The following is a 19,414-nucleotide window of genomic DNA, read 5'->3' as shown; positions in this document are numbered from 1 at the left end:
GGTGCATCTCACTATCAACATATCACCCCTGTCTATATTCAAATGCAAGTTAGACCTATGGATGAGAAACAGAAAATTTACACCAGGACTGCCTCCTGTACCAGTAATGGTAGACAGGCAGCTCCTAAATGCTCTATCCCATGCATGGGTCCCTAAAATTATTTTGGATATGATCCCAAGTTATTATCATTAAGATTAATATACAATTATTGAGCAAGGGATGGGCAAGGCTAGTCTATAAACCAAATGGGATTAGTTATTTGGAGTACAAAAAAGGAAAATTGGTTAGGCTTACAATAGCTCTCACAAGGGCAGCTAGCTGGCAATATTCTGTGGTATTGTAGTATCCCCCACTGTCACACTGCACAGACGCCAGTGTGGCCTGTGTGATTGACATGCCAAATAGACATAACATCATATGGGAATGATGCAAGACTGATAGCCATGCAGATATGCCAGTGACATCCCGAATACACTAGTTGTTGATCTACACATATGGAAATCTGTAGTGTGCAGTCTGTACCTGTGTGAATTGCTGGATGGGAAATACTGCCACATATATAAAAACTGTTACGCTCCGACTTTCGTAGAACTAGATTTAATTACCAATCTTTCTACAGCCATTTGTAAAATGAGCACCATCCTTACATGCCTGTATCCCACTTTTTCTTGATGCTGAAATATTGAGTCTGTTCACAAACTCCTGAGAAACAGCTTTTATGTAATAATTAACTGCAACTAAATGTGGAGCTCCTAATTATATTTTGGAGCTGTTTACTTTGACATAAACTGTGCCATTTATCTATTGGTATTAACAGTTTGGGAGAGGATGTCACTGATGCAAGAAAAATGAAATGCTGACATCATGATTTGAAGGAAGTGTGTGCTGTACGAGTGCATAACAATTACACATACATACAACTGTAAATGCTTTGAACACTCACATGCATGAGTACCTTTCAAATGTCCCAGTGGCTCCTGGAGATTTATAGACTTATTTTAAAAAATGTGTACATCTCTTATTCTGTCAACACCTCAAATTAATATTCATAATTTAAGTAGTGTCCCTGACTGTCCCTAATTATTTCTGGATTTGTCCATGATTCATTTGAAAGCTATGCATGATGTACAATGGCAGTATTTAACGTTTGAATAGAAGCGCACTCCATTCTGTAGCAGTTTCACCTGGTCTAAGTACTGCCTCTGAGGCCTGAACATCCTTTACATTGTACGTACTCTTTTGGGGTATGTAGTCCTTTTTGTAACTGGGGCAGACTGCGTTTCTCTCCACCGTCAGATTTGAGATTTATTTAAATGATTGCTTGCTTTTGCCTTTCATGTTTTGTAAGTTATTCATCCTATCATCTACCTCCAGAGTAGAATGAATTTCCATTGCCCAGCGAAGGCATCTTCATATGCCATCACCTTTTTAATGGGACCAGGGTGTTGCCAGATGCCGTCTTCATTTATTGTCTGAGCTTTCTTTCTTAGTCCATTATGGAAGTTTTACTAGTCCCCCTTCAAAACAGGTATACTGCATCATTTAACAACCGAGGAATCCATATTAGCTGTATGTACTTAATATGCGATGAATAATCATAAAACCAGTGAAGACATCAGGATGAATACTCAATCTGAAGTTGTAAATCTTTATTCATACTTCTAGGACCTTGGTTCCATCCTCGGAACCGAAACGGCAGTTTCCCAGCTCGTGCAAGCCAAAAACTTAACCTACCCACAATTCCCCTCTCCTAGATACTCCAGATATCGTTTGCCACGCTCCTGGTCAGATGTGTTTAGCCATCTCTCTCAAGCCAAGTAGTAATTTGTTGTTTTTTGACAGTTTTTCCTCTGAATTTCAAAAATGTTAGTCAACGTAGTCTTTTTTCACTGTCGCCTATAACCCAAGCCTATTTCCTACCCCTTTTTTTTGGCAATTTAAAATGTTACCTTTTTTGACCGTCCCTCTCTCCTGTATTTGACAGGCTTCCTTTACTGGTGATATTCCTTAAAACATTTTTTCTACAGAATAGTACTGTTTCTTTTACCATGTCAAAGTTAAATTGGGTTTTAAACAGTGTGACAAGTGTGGACGTAAGATGCCTAACTCAGATACATGTCTGTTGTGTCTACTGTTTGGGTTTGGATCATCTGAAAGCCAATTGTGACATCTGTGCTGTTTTTTCTAATCGGACACTAGCAGAATGTAAGAATAAACTTATTTTAAAAGGTTTACTCAAGATACCTTTCTCAGAGGTTCTATCTGGGTCAGAGGTCTCACCCCCTCCTAAGACCAAAAAATCTAAGGAAAAACTGGGTCACTCAGTCCCTGCATCTCCGTCAGTTAGGGAACCAGGTCCGTCCTGTGCTTCACCGGTGCAGACCTCTTGGCACCAGGATTTGTGTCCTCTCCCTCTGTGCCGACCATGATATTCACTCCTATCTTGGTTTCAAACACAGCACCACTGACTTCGGTGCTGTCTTTGGCTCTTACACTGGCTCCGATGACTGTTCATGCCTAGGCTCTATCCCGGTCCACGGTGCCGACAGCCTCCTCGGCTCCATGGGCTCCGATGACTGTACATACCTTGGCACCATCCCTGTCCACGGTGCCAACAGCTTCTTCGGCTCCATGGGCCTCGATGACTGCACATGTCTTGGCACCATTCCTGGCCACGGTGCCAACAGTTTCTTCGTCTCCATTGGCTCCAAAACCCAATTTCATGCCAAAGACTAGATATCCTCCTACTTACGATCCTTTCTTAGGGCAGAGGTTTAATCCCTTTCTAGAAAGACCCGATTCCCGTTCTGCAGCCTCTTTTAGATCCACTAGGAGTATTTCTGAACTAGACCTAGTGCGGGTTGTAGACCAGCTTCTGGTAGCTAGGGGATTGCCCATTCCAGCTAGACCTCCTGCCCCCCGGCTCGGAATCTCATCTTCCCCTGCTTAACCCCCCAGCTCCCACTTCGGTACATACCATCTCAGCTCCGACAGCAGTACCTTCCCTGTTGGCACCCATCACCCTTGCAGCATCGGCTACGATGGAACCAATGCTTTCTCAGAGGGGTGCTTGGACTGTCCGTACCCTGGTACCTAATTCAGCACCCATTTTCTCATTGGCACTGTCTATGTCCACGGTTACGACAGTTCCCAGTTCTCTCATCACCCCTCAACTGGAATTAGTCTCGGGTGCTCCTTCTGCAGAAGTGATGGATAAGGCCCTTTACTCCAAAGACTCACAACCAGACTCTAGGACACCAGTATCAAAACCCTCTGTGAAGACAACCCCTTCTCCAGAATCCTCTTCAGAAGATCCCACTGGAGAGCCACCCTGGAAGAAATGGTACAAGAGGAAGCACTTTGACCCCCCTGGAGGACTATCACAGAAGAAACTAATTGTGATGAAGGGGAAGGGTCCCCTCGTTCTCTCCCAGACGTTTCATTCGGAGACATTCTCTAAATCCTCAAACAGCGGGGGGAATGGAAGTCCTCTAACCCTTCTTCTGAGGAATCTGCGTTTCGGCAGGCCTTCCATACCCGGTCATCTACTTCCTGGGTGACCCCACCAGCAGATGATCTAGTTAAACTAATTGTGTAACGTGCCTGGAAGGCCACAGTCAATGTAGAACCTGTCCCCCGGAGGCCTGACAACATTTTATCTACACCTGAAGACCAGCCCCACTGGTCCAAGCAGCTGACAGTTGACTCTATGGTCACAGCAGCGGCCACCAAGAGGGAATTGGCAGAAGATAGTTCCACTGTTCATCCTCCAAATAGGGAATCCTGGATCATGGACAGACTGGGGGAATGGACTTATGCTTCAGTGATCTTCGCCATTCGGTTCATCCTCCAAATAGGGAATCCTGGATCATGGACAGACTGGGGGAATGGACTTATGCTTCAGTGACCTTCGCCATTCGGTCGTTGAATTATCTGGCATACTTTACTCGTCTCCAAAGAGAGTTAATTTCTGAAATGGCTTCCTCTTTTGTGGGGGTATTGCCTGATGAGGTGCGTAACACCGTCACCTCACAGCTAGCTACCCTTGAATCCATCTCAAACTGATGCGATTGATATCTCACACCGCCGAGGGGGCAGCCCGAGCGGCCGCATCTGTTGTTGCCATGAGACGTAATGCTTGGATGTGGTTGTATGATTTCGCAAACCCTTTTAAATCTTCCTTCGTTAACGAGCCTGTCGACGAATCTGCACTTTTCGGTCCCAAGGTACATGACACACTTGCACGTAGTGAGAAAGACGGAAAGACCTTGTCTGCTGTGGGCATACGTTTTTCCAACCCCCAGAGACCCTACTCCAGGAACCAGAAGGGGGGGGGGAAAGATATGGTTCAAGAAATCCCAAGGATCCTTGCGTGACACTCGTGGTGAGCAATCCATACGGGGCAGAGGGGGATACTCATACGAAAGACATCCTTTTTGGGGTAGAGGGGGTCCGCATAACCAGGGAGCCAGAGATTCTTTCTCTGGGAGACCCTACCAGCGCTCCTGAGCAGCTGCCCGATTGCTTTCCTCTGGAAGCAGTCAGGGTCGTTTCTCTCCGCATCTACTAGCCTGGCATCTTATTACTACCGATGTTTGGGTGCAGAGAATAATATCCAGAAGCTACCAAATACCCTTTGACCTAACTCCCAGACCCGTCAAACGAATCCCAGATGTACCACCCAATCAGAGGGGATTAGCAGCCTTGGAAATAGAAAAAGGGTCATCCCACCAGAACAGACAGGATCCGGGTTTTACTCTAGGTTCTTTTTAGTGCCAAAAAAAAAAAAAAAAGACAGGGGACTGGAGACCAATCCTGGATCTCAGCCTACTCCACAAATTTATCAAACCTCAAAAATTCCAGATGGTCACAGTACAGACCATCCTAGGGAGAGATAACTGGATGTGTTCTATAGACCTACAGGATGCGTACAGCCATATAAAGATGGATCACCACTCCTGGAGGTTTCTCCGCTTCCGGCTAGGAGCCAATCACTACCAGTTCAAGGCACTGCCATTCGGTCTCTCAACAGCCCCGAGTGTTCACCAAATGCATGGCAGTTGTGGTAGCTCATCTTGGACTACAAGGACTCCAGGCGTTTCACCATCTAGATGACTGGCTCCTTACTGCTCCAACCAGGAATCTCCTAGTTCGCAGCCTTTCTTGCACTCAAGATCTCGCTCTCCGCTTAGGGATTACAATCAACAAAGACAAATCTCAGGATGTTTCAAACAAAGATATTGGGAGTTTATTGGAGTGGTCTTCAACACAACATCCTGCCAAGCTTCTCTCCCCCCTCACAGGCTTTTGAAAATAAGACACCAAATTCAAGTTCTTCTGTCTCACACGTTTGTATCAGCGCATCTTGTACTGCAACTCTTGGGCTCCATGGCAGCTGCCATTACTTTGGTACCACTGACGAGACTGCACATGAGAATCCTGCAGTGGCTCCTCTCCACACAATGGTCGTTGTTAACCCACCCACCCAACCACATGATACGCCTTACGAGCCGTTGCAAGGAGGAAAGGTTATGGTGGATGGAGTCACAAAAGAATCTTTGGTGTCGACGGTTCTGTCTTCCCCAACCCATGGCCACAGTGACCACGGACGCTTCTCTTTTGGGGTGGGGGGGGACATTTCCAGGGAAAGACTGTACAAGGCACCTGGACCCCCCCTCAAGGCCAACTTGCACATAAATGTCCTGGAACTGAGGGCAGTTCTCTTAGTGTTGTAAGCGTTTCATGCATCCCTGCCTTCGGGGACCATTGCAATTCAGTATATCAACAAGCAAGGCGGAACCAGATCTTACCCAGTGTCAGGAAGCCATGAGGATTTGGCGCTGGGCGATAGCTTCCCATCGCTTTCTTATAGAAATGCACATTCCCGGGAGCTCCAACCTTATTGCGGACAATCTGAGCAGGAACATCCTGATGCCTCACGAATGGTCCCTCAATCCTGTAATAACAGCTCGGATCTTCCAGAACTGGGGCAATCCTTGCTGCGACCCGTTTGCTTCCCCCCTGAATTACAAATGCAGGAGATATTTTGCCTTGATTTCCCCCTCAGGGGAAATCACAGAGGGACGCTCCAACACACGATTGGCCACAGTGTCTTCTGTATGCCTTTCCCCCATTTCCCCTCATCCCAAAATTTCTCCAGAAAGCTCAGAGGTTGAAAAGCAAATTGATCCTCATTGCTCCCTACTGTTCACGTCAAGTCTGGTTCCCTTTTCTATGGCCTCATCTGATTCACAGTCTGTGGATCATGGATCATTCCCAGGACCCGTTATCCCATCCTCAGGGACTGATCCACCTGATCTGATTCACAGTCTGTGGATCCTGGATCATTCCCAGGACCCGTTATCCCATCCTCAGGGACTGATCCACCTGAACTTGCACAGTCTCAAGTTCACAGCCTGGTTCCTCCACTTCCAAGGATTGCCAGACTACCTGACATCCCATCGCCTGTTCGTGAAATTCTTCTGGCCTCACACAAACCTTCCACTAGAAAGGTTTATTCTAGTAAATGGACTTGGTTTTCTATTTGGGCCAAATATCACTACTTGGACCGTTTCTCTATGCCTATTCAAAAGATTATGCAATACCAGACAATATCACTACTTGGACCGTTTCTCTATGCCCATTCAAAAGATAATGCAATATCAGACTACTCTCCTGCATGCAGGAGCCTCAGCTTCAACGATCACCTGTACATTTAGCAGCTAATCGCTAATTTTCATAATGGTCTGGAAAATTTTTTCGATTATGTCACACTGCTTATGCAGGACTTTTTGGAAGGGATTATTACATATTAAACCTCCAGTCAAGCCTCCCTTGGATCTCTGGGACCTGCCTATAGTGCTTCAATCTCTTAGAGGCTGTACCTTTGAGCCTTTTGATTCATGTGACTTAAAATTTTTGTCTTGGAAAACCATACTTCTAGTAGCACCCTCAACAAGAAGAGTATCTGAGCACTCGCCTCAATGAGAAGAGTATCTGAGCTGCAGGCCTTGAGTGTCAAAGAGCCCTTACTTGATCTTCCACACGGACAGGGTGCATCCTTTGTACTGACCCTTCCTTTTTGCCCAAGGTAATTTGTTTTTTCCATTAATCAATCTATTGACCTGCAGTTTTCTTCCCAAGGCATTGTAATAGAGGGGAGAATCTTTTGCACACCCTTGATGTGCACAGACTGCTTCGTTGTTATTTGCACAAGACTAAATCTTTCAGGAAAATAGACCAATTGTTTGTGGCCTTTGCAGGACCCAGATTGGGTAAATCTGTTTCCAAAGTGACCTTATCCTCTTGGCTTAGAAACGCCATTACCTTTATCTACCAACAAAATAAGATACCCTTACCTTCCAGAATAAAAGCTCATTCTACCAGATCTATGGCTATCTCTGTAGCTTTTCATTCCAGAGCCTCTATGGATGATATATGCACAGCAGCCACGTGGGCAAGACCTCATACCTTCATATCTCATTACAAATTGGTATCTCATTACAAATTGGATTTGGCCTCCAGGGGACTAGCATCTTTTGGTTCTACGGTGCTCAGGAATACTCCTCCTTAGGGCCACCCAGGACTCAAGTAGCTGGGGACTCGTTCCTATCTGTAAAGTATGAATAAAGATTTACAACTTCAGATAAAAAAAGTTATGTCTTACCATAACGTTCCTTCCGAGTTGTAGATCTTTATTCTTTACTTCCCGCACTCCTTCCCCTGCCTGGACTCCTGGTGGATCTCAGGGACTCCTGTTTAGGGTATCTGCTCAGACAGAGCCTCCTACTTTTTCTATTACTACATCTTTACCTAGGGTGGGCAAACTCGATCTTGAGTATCTAGGAGAGGGACATTGTGGGTACGGTTCTTAGCGGAGAGTTTTTGGCTTGCATCCTTCTTTTCAATTATAAAGGAATTCCCAATACTATTCTAACATGTCCAAAGGTCAGTTGTCAATCTCCTCTCCGGTCCAGCTGGTGAATCTGGGAATCTTGAGGCAATGTTACAACTGCCTCATGTACACAGACAACCCTCTCCTCCTCCCACCAAATTCCAACACGTGAGAGATGCAACCATATAGCCAAACTGGAGGCTAAGCTCTCTCAACTCAGTACTGGCGTAACCAGTCAGGAGGAGAAGGAAACCACACACTACAATTCCAGTCTCACATGGACCTACCACGACAGCAAACCAAACACAAACATACTCGGAGGCTCTAAATAAAAATCTGCCTAAGCAGCAGAGACCTCCAAAGCAGACACCCAAGCAACCGCTACCCCAAAACAACACACGTGCAACACATAGCTCACAAAGCCAGTGTGCCGAACAGTCACAGCCCTTAAGGCTAAACAACACACCTGATACACTGATGTCCCGCTCACCAGGCTGAACAAGGAGAAGGTCACGGTGAGCTGCCTGTCGGGCGCCAAGATCCACCACATAACACAAGCACTCAGGTCACTCCAAGGCAAGTACACATATGACTCCCATCATTGCCCATGCTGGTGTGAATGACCTGAGAAGTACCTCCCTGGACTACATGAAAAGAGACAGAGGAGCTCTCTGAGCATGCAGCCCAGGCCGGTATGACCCTGACCTTGAGTAGCATCTTACCCTCACCAAGAATGATGCCACAATATGAAGACAAGATGATCAATTTCAACAATTGGCTTAAGTATTGGTGTCATTCAAAGGGGATCCAATGCCTGTCAGCCTGGGATGACATGCTCGACAAGCAACGATGCTTCACTAGGGGCGGCTTGCACCTGTCACCCCTGGGCTTTCAGATATTGGCAAAGGCTCTTGCTACCCCCATAGTGCCTTTTCTAGGCAAGGCTCAAAAGACAAACCCACCTCCATAGGTATCACAAGGGATAAGAAACTAGAGTAATGCTACTCAACGCCAGAAGTCTAAACCTCAAGATGCACGCACTCGAAACTCTCCTTAGCATGGAGAACATTGATATCTGTGCAATAACATAAACCTGCTTCAAGGCTCCCAAGAGCACCCCAGCACTACCAGGTTATACCTCATACCATGCTTTTCGGCCCCAAAACTTGGACCGAACCACAAAAGTAGGGGGAGTATCAATATTCGTCAAAGATACCCACACCTCCAGGTTGGTGGCACAGCACGAAGCATCATAGACTATCCATGTGCAACTAACAGTGGGTAAAACTGCCTTCCAGTTTATAGCCTGCTGAAACCACTGTTAGGCCTACCGCGAGTGTCTCGGTTTCCGCTGAAACAGAGACCTCGGTTCTCCCTTCGGCCGAAAGCATGCCTCCGACAACCGAGGCCACACAGGCCCCGGCTGAGTCGGCTACAGAAATTCCTACTGAAGAAGCAGGCACACAAGATTTGTCCGACACCATTCCGTTGGACATCTCTACTCCTGCAAGTGGGCAGCTAGACCCCCTGCTTCTATGTCTATCAAGGCCTTCTCTAGGGCTAAAGAAGCTAAACTTTCCAAGGCCTTACCTACAAAAGCTCCCTCTCACAGACCTACCTCAAGTTCTCAGATTCTCAGCCTTGCTGAGGACCTTATTTCTCTGATCAGGGGATCCCAACCTCACCCAGACAGGGCCTCACAGCCCCCTCCTGAAAAGAGGCCTAGGACTGAACCTCCTGAACCTCTCTCCTCTGACTATTCCTCGGATGGTTCAGATTTATCTGACTATCATGAAGGACCTTGCTCACCTTATGAGGATTCTTCTCCCCTCCAGAAGAATTTTCATTTGGGGAAACTCTACACTCAATGAGGGAACACTTCCAATGGCAGGGTCAGGATTTTTCTGATTCTAGGAAAAGGCTAAGGACTTTTTTTACACTTACCACAGCATAGGCCTTTAGCCATACCACCTGTACTATCAGTTGTTGATGATGCATACAATGATGCCAGTACTGCCCCTGATTCTCTTCCCCCGGCCCCTGCCAAACCTGACAGATACTACAGGGTCCCGGACTCTCACTTCCACTTGTATAAGGCCCATGCTGCAGACCCAGAAACCATTTCTCAGGGCCCGAAAGGTGTTGCAGCTGCCTCTGCCAAAAAAACCCTACCCTCTGAAAGAGAATCTAGAGCATTAGAGAGATTGGGTAAAAAGGTTTATACATCTGCTACTCTTTCTGCCAGGGCTTTAAACTGTCAATTTCACATGATACAGTACCAAGAATTTTTGTTAGATCAGCTGAATAAAAAGCTGCCCTCTCCTGAACCTTTAGACCGTAAGTCCCTTCAGGATTTGGTACTCAACTCTCAGCAAGTCAGTAATCATTTCTTAAAATGTGGCTATGATGCACTGGAGGCTTCATTTAGATCGGCTATGACTGGAGCAGTGATTCGAAGACATGCCTGGCTAAAAGAACAGTCCTTGCCATACCATGTTAAGTCTAAACTCCTTGATGCCCCTATGGGGAAACAAAGTTTATTTGGCTCCCCTGCACAGGAGGTTCTAAAGAAAGTGGAAGAAAAAGCAAAATCTGTCCAAACAGTCAAGGATTTTCTGCAGGTCCAACCTCCGAGGTTCAGCAGAAATTGGCCTTCAAAGAATTGGTCCTTTCCAGACACCTCCAGAGCACAGAGAGGCAGAAATAGACGCCCAAGAGGCAGAGGTCAATCAAGGGGTGCCTACAGGGGTCATCAGTGGCAACATGCCAATCAGAGAAGCGCCGCCACAGCTGCGACTGCAACCACTTCCACAGGACAGACACAATGACTTGGCTCTGATTCCGCCTACCAGGGAACAACTGGAAGCACCCTTGGGCGGAAAGCTAGCTTTATTCTCAAAAAACTGGCATTGCATTACAGGAGACAAATGGACTTTGCAAACAATAGACAAAGGCTACAGGTTTCACTTCCACACACTACCAAAAAAGAGAGGAATGCCAAACCTTCCACAAAGCCAGAAATAAGAGGCTCTAAAACAAATAATCAGCTTACTAAAGATGAGAGCAATAGAAAAGGTACCATCTATGGAACAAGGCCAAGGATTTTACTCCAGACTATTCCTTGTACCAAGAAAAGAAAATCAATGGAGGCCTATTCTCGACTTGTCCGCACTGAACACATATCTCACTGTTCCAAAATTCAAGATGCTGACCCTACAGCAACTTCTTCCCATGTTGGGCAAGGAGTCTTGGCTGGTGACTCTAGATCTCAAGGAGGCATACCTGCACGTCCCTATACGACCAGATTGCAGAAGACACCTCAGATTTCTTGCAGGATCAAAGCATTATCAATTCTCAGCATTGCCCTTTGGCTTATCTACTGCGCTCAGAGTATTCACGAAATGCCTGGCATCAGTTAATTGCACATTGCAGGCTTCAGGGAATTCAAATCTACCCATACCTGGACGACTGCCTAATACAAGCGGACAACAAGACAAAAATAATAAAGGATTTGGCCTATGTCATACAACTGCTGCAAGCCTTGGGATACACAGTCAACATACAAAAGTCAAGACTAGTGCCATCCCAAAGGATAACTTTTTTGGGTGCAGAACTGGACACAATAACTCAGATGGCTTTTCTCACAGAAGAAAAACAAAAGCAACTACCAGTCTACTTCATGGCATTAACACAAACTCAGCTTACTGCAAGGAAAGTCCTGCAGGCCCTGGGTTACATGGCATCCTGCATAATCTTGATCCCACATGCCAGGCTGCATATGAGAAAATTACAACGGTACCTAAGGAATGTATGGTCTCAGCACAGACACAGTCTAGAAGCCCGGATACCAATCATTCCATGCCTGCTAAAAGAATTCCTGTGGTGGGCTCAGGCCTGCCAGATCAACAGAGGATTGCCTTTCCACAAACCACATCCAAGGCAGACCATCACCACGGACGCCTCAGACCTAGGCTGGGGGGCACACATGGAAGACAAGTGTATCCAAGGCCTATGGTCCCAAGACCAGCTGAATCTACACATAAATCTAAAGGAGATGCTGGCAGTGAAGCATGCAATAGAGGCATACAAATCATTCCTCCAGCAAGGACACCTGCTGATAAGAACGGACAATACCACAGTCATGTGGTACATCAACAAACAGGGAGGCACACATTCATACCCTCTATGCCGGATGGCAATGGACCTGTGGAACTTAGGCCTGAATCTCAACATCCAACTGCAGGCCAGATTCGTACCAGGAAAAGAGAATTCACTAGCAGACAGCTTAAGCAGAACTACCACAGATGCTCACGAATGGATGCTGCATCCAGATATCTTCAAAACCATAACAAAGAAATGGGGAATGCCAGAGATAGACCTGTTCGCCTCCCCACACAACCACCAACTGAAGAAATTCTGCTCAAGAGTTTACCACCCACGGAGGGTGGACTCCCTTTCTTTCAGCTGGAAGGCCCTGACAGTATATGCCTTTCCACCTCTCCCATTGATGTACAAAGTTCTACTGAAGATCAGAGAGGAACAGCCAAAGGTAATTCTAATAGCTCCAGACTGGCCAAGGCAGCATTGGTACCTGCTACTGAAAAGCATGTCTCGGACGAATTCATGGCATCTACCTCTATGTCCTTTACTTCTAACGCAGAACAACTACAAGACCCTGCATCCAAACTTGAAAACCCTGCAGCTAACTGCTTGGAAAATTGCATAAAACAAACCCAACCTGTTTTATCTCAGAGGGTTAAGGACATTATCCTGGAGGCACGCAGACCCTCCACAAGGAAAACATATTCAGCCAAATGGAAGAGATTCCTCATTTGGAGTGCAGCAAAGGGAACAAATGTCACACTGGCAAACCTAGCACACATCCTGGAATACTTAGCAGAACTGTTCCACAATGGCCTGTCCTATTCTTCCATTAAGATTCATGCATCAGCAATTTCTGCAGAGTACAACATGGATCCTCCTGTCTTCTCTCATCCTCTCCTCAGACAATTTCTGAGAGGAATCAAAAATGTAAAACCTCCAAGGAAACCTCCTCTGCCTGCATGGGATCTCAATTTTGTGCTAGAAAAATTAACACTTCCCCCTTTTGAACCAGCAGCAACAGCAGACTTACAGTTCTTATCTTGGAAAACTGCCTTTCTGCTAGCAATCACTTCAGCAAGAAGGGTATCCGAGTTACAGGAATTAATGGCAGTGCAACCTTTCCTTATCTTTCACCAGGATAGAGTGTCTCTGAGAACCAATCCTACTTTTATGCCAAAGGTGGTATCCAGGGTATCCTTGAATCAAGCTATTCATTTACCTACATTCTTCCCTAACCCACAGAACAGGGGGGAAAAACTACTACACACCTTGGATGTACACAGACAACTGCACTACTATCTGGACAGAACTAAGGCCAGCAGAAAAACTGACCAGCTTCTGGTAGCATATGCGACAGGAGTGCAAGGAAAGGCAATTTCAAAACAGACAATCTCAAAATGGATAGGAAATTGCATTTGATTCTGCTACTCATTTCATGGAAAGACAACTCCTGAAAATATCAGGCCTCACTCCACAAGAGCTACAGCCACCACTACAGCTTTCCTACGAGGAGTGGCTACCAAAGACATTTTAGAAGCTGCTACTTGGAGCTCCGTGCATACATTTGCCAAGCATTACAATCTTCCTTTATACTCCAGATCCCGAGCAGGTTTTGCAACTGCAGTTTTACAGGGGATCTTAACTACACCATCATTATCTTAGTGCCTCCTCCCCCAGTTTGGCTATGGTATTCTACCCATATGTTATGACTGCAGATGCATCCTTGAAGGACATAGTACAGTTTTGTACCTACCATAAATGTAGATGTCCGATAGGTATGCATCTGCAGTCAGGATTACCCACCCTCCTTCCCCTCTGTGGTAATTCCTAGGGTACTTACCCCTCTCTTAGCTAGCTGGGGGAATCTATTATGGTGTATTTGTTTGTATGTATATATGTATATATACTTTTTGATTTATACTGTTTGGAAATTTTCTACTTTTATATAAATTTAGCCTTCCTAGAGGGCACCTGGCACCTGGGGCAAGAAACAGAGGAAAATGGCATCGGCTAATGCCTTTATACCCCAGGAGCTATGACGTCGGGTGAAGTGCGACATCAGCCGAGGCCGGACCCGGACTTTGGAATCCGGCCGACCAAAGGGCTGCCTGAGACAGGACAAACCATATGTTATGACCGCAGATGCATACCCATCGGACATCTACATTTATGGTAGGTACAAAACTGTACTTTACCACTCCCACAAGAGGGGAAAACATACTGGACCTGATCATCACCAACATGGGGACTCTATGCTCCAGACCAAAAGTGTATCCCTCACTGGTAAGATCAGATCATAAACTAATCTCACTGGATATTCACATCCCGACCGCACCCCCTGCCCAGAAAACCACAGTGAAAAACTTATCAAATTTCACACTCCTCAAAACAGAGATGGAATCCTTCAAAGCCCCTGGGCCTGTGGAAAATATGGCCCAGACCACAGAATCCTTTATAAATGCATTCTATGAACACCTTCAGAAATGCATTCTATGAACACCTTCAGGAATGCATGGATCATGCAATCCCAAATAAAACCAAGACCCAATCCTCCAAAGGCAGACGTCCTACCTGGTGGACCCTAGCCATAAACAAACTATACAACAGAAGGAGGAAGCTACTACATGATAGAGCAAAATCCCAAAAAGTGAAGGCATCTATGATCAGTATTAGCAAAAAACCTACGGGCACTCATAAAATCGTCTAAGGCCAGCTTCGAGACAAAAAATGCACAAGACACCAAGGATAATCACAAGGCTTTCTTTAGTTAGGTTAGGAACCTGGGTGGGAATTCCCAGATACGCTCAGAATTAGTCCAAAATGACAAAAAATACACCAAACCCACAGACATTGCCAACATCCTAGCTGACAGGTTCAGCGCAAACTTCTCCCCCTCCCCCACCAAAAGGGTGAATATCTATCCCAGCAGAGTGTTGCCCCCTGAGCCGCCCTCTCCAAAGCAAAAAACAAAGCATCAATGGGACCAGACGGTGTCCCGGGCTGCGTCCTACATGAACTCCAAGAAGAGCTAAACCCAAACATAAAACTACTGTTCAATCTCAGCCTTACTACAGGATATGTACCCAAAGAGTGGCGTAGAGCAACAGTGGTCCCTCTCCACAAAGGTGGTGCCTCAACGGATACTGGAAACTATCACCCCATAAGCCTGACTAGCTTGGTCTGCAAAGCTATGGAAAGGATCATCATGGACCTCATAAATAAAGATATTGGGGACCTACAGACACTGGACCCTACCCAGTTCGGCTTTGTTAAGGGCAGATCCTGCCTCTTAAACCTGGTCGATTTCTTTGAAACAGTCACCAAGGCCATTGACAAGGGGAAGGTGGTCCACACAGCCTACCTGGTCCTCGCAAAAGCCTTCGATACAATACCCCACTCGGGCATTACAGCTTAAATATAAACCCCTATGTCACTAGATGGGTTGCAAACTGGCTCAAATAAACCCCTATGTCACTAGATGGGTTGCAAACTGGCAACACATGGCTAGAATTGCTGGAGCCATGCCAGGCTCCAAACCAGTTACAAGTGGCGTCCCACAAGGCTCAGTCCTGGGACCTCTCTTGTTCGGTATATATTTCTCGGATGTACAGGCCAACACGGAAGGACTGTGGCTGACCAAGTTCGCAGATGACTGCAAACTGGGCACCATAATCGACTCTCCAGCCGACACAAGCATCCTCCAAAAGGGCCTCATAGAAAGTGACAACTGGTGCCAGAGCCATGGCCTCAAGCTAAACGCCAAAAAGTGTATAGTCATACCCTTTGGCAAAAACAAAGTGCCCACAAATTACCACATAGGTGGTAATCCATTAAGTACAGAAGAAGTAATTAGGGACCTGGGGACCCAAGTTGATAGCAATCTCTCATTTGACAACCACGTAGCCAAAGTGGTTAGAAAAACATTTTATACAACTCACGTAATCATGAAGGGATTCACATCTAGATCAGGGGAGGTCATCGTGCCTCTTTATTCATCCCTCATCAGGCTCATAATTCAGTACAATGCCTCTTTTGGGATGTAACTTACCAAACAAATGCAGTAACTGGAAAGACCCCAAAAGTACCTCACCAAGAGGATCAAAGGGCTCAAACAGATGGCATATGCTGCCCGGTTAAAGAAACTCCAGCTCTACTCAGTGGCATACCGCCTGCTCAGAGGCGATCTGTGCCTGACGTATAAAGCCATGTCCAACCAGGAATTAATGGACATGCTGCACCTCAGAAAATCCAAATCCCATCGAGCTACGCGCTTGAGAGACTTGAACCTCAGCACTGAAATAAATAGGACATGCTGGAGGGACAGATTCATAATCTAGAGGCTCTCTTCACTCGAATAAAATCCCAGTCCAGGTTAGGCAGAGTCCCTCATTGACTCTCTTCAAGAGGAATCTTGATGAGTGGATGGGAGATCGTAGGTTTACCCCGGGTATCACTTCTGTGTCACTGTTAGACAGAGGCACAGTATACTAACCTCGAAAAAGGGCATAGCAAAATTAATTTAAAACGGGTGGCGAAAGCCAAACACACTCTGGCTAGGCTTATAAATGCCCTAGGGCAGATAGCCTAGTAGCTAGGAAACGGCCGCTAAGGTTCCGAGGACAGAACCGAGGCCCTATATGTAAAGGATAAATAAAGATCTACAACTCAGATAGAACGTTATGGTAAGACAAATCCTTTTTTTATTATTCACACACGTCACCGGGTGTTGGGCGGGCCTTAATACTGTGCATTATCACCAAACAGTGCTAACCCGGCTTTATTATCCACCCTACCGGTCGTTCCTCTCAGAAATGGGCGTGGCCAGAAGCATTGACTACTTACCAACCAACATACCTCGCCACTGTCCAGAATTTTGCCTTACATTTTTGGCATGTTCTTCATAAATTTTGTTTTCCTGGCAACTCATTAGCAAATCACTGGAGTGAAGTCAGAAAATAATGACGGCCACTTGAGTTTCAGACTTCATACCCTTCTGAAAATTTACGCATACGCAAAACCTGTTAAGTCTGCAAGAGCGATACTTCAAAACGGGCCCATTGTCCCCGTTATTTATCATTTTTTCCGGGTTTCCTGCACTAAGAGAATGAAAGGTATGCTTACCAACGAAGCTATGACTGAAGTATGCATGGACTTGTACACAGTATAGCAACACAATAAGTTACTATAACCACTGCCAATCTACCACGCTAAAAAGCTGTTAAAGTGCCAGTTCCAACATAAACTTTCAGAACCCGAAGGGTTTGGGGAACTTAAGGTTAACAGTATTTTGCCTTATATACGCAGACAAGCGTTCTGCTTACGATGTGGGCGTGTCTGCTAAAGAGTATTCCACCGAGAAAGCGGGACACTGTAAATAAAAAAAAAGTACCTGGCTCAAAATAATACATGGGTTCATTTAACTACCAGGGTGTCAAAATGGACTGCTCTTCCTACATTTATGTTAAATTTTCTTGCCACCTGAAGCTAAAAGGTACCGTTTCCAAACCATCATCTGCCACTTCGCTTTTCCTTCCATATAAAAGTTCCCTTAACGTCAATATGTCATCGAGTTTCGAAAGACAAACAAAAAGTCCATAACAAAGGGGTTGGGCTCGCCCATTTCTTGCTTTGGAGAGAAGACAACCAGCAAACTTTGCAAGATAAAAATACAACATACTACATACACTCCGGGAAGTAAATTGTCCTTATGTAACATATGCCTTAGGGGACAAGAAAACATTCTGCACCTTTGCACACATCTCATACGACCGGCATAAAAGAAAAAGCACTGTCTTTGCAAATTAACAAATGCCAACACTAACACAAAAACAAGATAGTCACTGAACGGTTCCCCTCCCCCTTCCGATGTTTAACTGAAAGTAATTGAAAGAAACAGTGTCTTTCTTGCATTTTATGGGCGTATGCAGAACAATCATACATGCAAACTTTACTTACAAGGCTACTAATTTATTGTAACACCGATCGCTACACATTTCCAAAATAAATTTTAGATATAGTACTGACTCACAATATCTAGTTTAACAGACAACTGCTAAATTTAAAAAAATCGTAACAAAGCAACTCTAGGTATTCTACCCAAGTCATCAGCTAGTGACCACCCCCTTCCAGGCTCCGTTGCCCTGGTAAACCGGCATCAATCTCTTTGGGGTAAACTGCAAACGTCCTAATTTTATCAATCACGCCATATTAAAAATAACAGTCCAATTGCATGCTCTGCTTGCTGCCCTCCTACAAAGTGACTCACCCACTAGTCCTCCTGATGACTCACACAGTACCCCAACAGCTACAGTGCAGATATCACTCTCCGATGAATGACTGAAAAATTCTAACTTAAAGGTCCCCAGCGAGCATCGGCAGGACCATGCGCTGGGAAATCCCCAAGTCCCACAATTCTCTGCGATTTTTCCCCACGTGACCCCTATGTGAGCCTTGCGGGGCCGGCTATAGTTTTACTTCCTGAAACGCTGTTTATGAGTTGGTGTACAGGAAAATGTTTAGAAACTGTTCGGTTACGTCACGTCACGCGATGATGTAAACACATTTATGTATTTATTTATTTTACTTATGTTTAGATTTATTTACTGAGATTGAGAAAGTCATACTGGACAAACTGTCATTTTTCAGCCGAGGCCCGAGGGGAAAAGCTCCACATTTATAAATAATAGTACGATGCAGGCGCAAATATTGATTCAATCACAGATACAAGCATAACATGAAAATGCATGTTATAAATGTCAGGAATGCAATCACAGTGTAGGTAGGAATAAAAAGAATAGCAGTACTGAGACTGAAATAAAAAAAAGCATGATAAGGATACCTATGCTTAGTAGGCTGCCTTAAAACATCTATTTCATAACCAGGGTTTATATAGGTTCATACTAGGCAATCTGCCCTAGGGCATTTATAAGCCTAGCCAGAATGTGTTTGGCTTTCGCCACCCATTTTAAATTTATTTTGCTATGCCCTTTTTCGAGGTTAGTATACTGTGCCTCTGTCTAACAGTGACACAGAAGTGATACCCGGGGTAAACCTACGATCTCCCATCCACTCATCAAGATTCCTCTTGAAGAGAGTCAGTGAGGGACTCTGCCTAACCTGGACTGGGATTTTATTCCAGAGTGAAGGGAGCCTCTGGGTTATGAATCTGTCCCTCCAGCATGTCCTATATGTTTGAAAAGCAGCATTTTTCTTAGATTTTATAATTTTGTTGTAATGTTATGTACAAGGTGAAAACATTTAGCAGAAATATGTTTTGTTGTTCCGATGCTTCCTATCATTGTAATGTAATACCGTTTCATATTGTAGAAGCTGAAACAAGTTAAAGGATAAGGACAGGATTCTATTATTAAATGCTCAACTTCTCTGTCCTTTTTCTCCCTATTTACTGTCCCTGC

General features: G+C 45.2%; 1 protein-coding gene across 6 annotated transcripts in view; it reads right to left on the bottom strand.

Moving 5' to 3' along the window:
* Window positions 1–18,515, bottom strand: part of LOC122806350 (cellular tumor antigen p53-like) — a 361,899-nt gene extending 343,384 nt beyond the window's left edge. Inside the window, exon 1 of one of the 6 annotated variants that reach the window (XM_044076688.1) lies at window positions 18,265–18,515. The gene's annotated coding sequence lies outside the window, so the exon portion shown is untranslated. Of the gene's footprint in view, window positions 1–17,120; window positions 17,233–18,095; window positions 18,225–18,264 lie in introns of those variants that run through there. The other 5 variants (XM_044076691.1, XM_044076692.1, XM_044076693.1 and 2 more) reach the window with 5 other exon arrangements.
* Window positions 18,516–19,414: the final 899 nt, after the last annotated feature.

The sequence above is a fragment of the Protopterus annectens genome, chromosome 7.part0 (genome assembly GCF_019279795.1).
Source record: "Protopterus annectens isolate FY-2018-M chromosome 7.part0, PAN1.0, whole genome shotgun sequence".
Lineage (NCBI taxonomy): Eukaryota > Metazoa > Chordata > Ceratodontiformes > Protopteridae > Protopterus > Protopterus annectens.
Note: the sequence above shows the minus strand (reverse complement) of the source record. Positions and strands in the feature narration are given on the sequence as shown.